Source organism: Hemiscyllium ocellatum, chromosome 38, assembly GCF_020745735.1.
Source record: "Hemiscyllium ocellatum isolate sHemOce1 chromosome 38, sHemOce1.pat.X.cur, whole genome shotgun sequence".
NCBI classification, from domain to species: Eukaryota; Metazoa; Chordata; class Chondrichthyes; order Orectolobiformes; family Hemiscylliidae; genus Hemiscyllium; species Hemiscyllium ocellatum.
Genome location: NC_083438.1, coordinates 1,468,443 through 1,469,344, shown reverse-complemented (window position 1 = coordinate 1,469,344; position 902 = coordinate 1,468,443).

The window sequence follows — 902 nt, the reverse complement described above, 5'->3', positions numbered from 1 at the left end:
TTAACTAATCATTGTTCCCAAAAGTACTTCACTGACTTAACCCATCTGCTGTTTGAATCTTGAGATGTGAAATACAGACTTAATGATGACAACATTCTGCTGCTGGCACTCTCGGGTTGAAACCTGCAGGAACAAATCTGATTTGAACTCAGATCAAAAGCCCCACCATCTGATATTTTTGTGCACATTGATCTATGTCGCTATTGTGTCTGGCATTGCCTTTATTTTAATATTCTGAAGCACTTTAACTCATCTGTCCATGAAACTTCCCTCAGTCTCTCTGTGTCGATTATCCAAATCCTTGACAGTGGTTCACATTTAACCTGCTTTCCTACAAGAGCTTCTTCTCTGAAGCAATGATTTTCACATTCAACCATCGCAAATGCACGCCACCTCCACCACACACACACACACACACACACACACACACACACACACACACACACACACACACACACACACACACACACACACACACACACACACACACACACACACACACACACACACAAACACACACACACACACACCCCTTATACTGGTCCAATACAGATAGAAATCTCCCCCTGCTGTTTGTGTTTGATGTGTGTATCGTTCCCATGTTATAGTATAGGCGAGCAATACTCCCCATGTTGGGCAGATAATCCAGTGTACTGAGCAATACACTACTTTGGCCTGCACAGTACTAAATGTTGGTCTTCTCCCAGTTTAAGTTGTTTGAAGTATTTTGTGAAACCGATTCAAAATTTGATGAAATAATCCAATTCAGCTGATATGAAAATACCTTGATTCAATACTCTCATTCTTGTAATTTTGCTCTCTAAGGAGTCAATCCTCCTGTTAGTCCCTCTACCCAGTCTTTGTCTCCACATTTCCACAACATGCTCCCAGTTAATTACCTG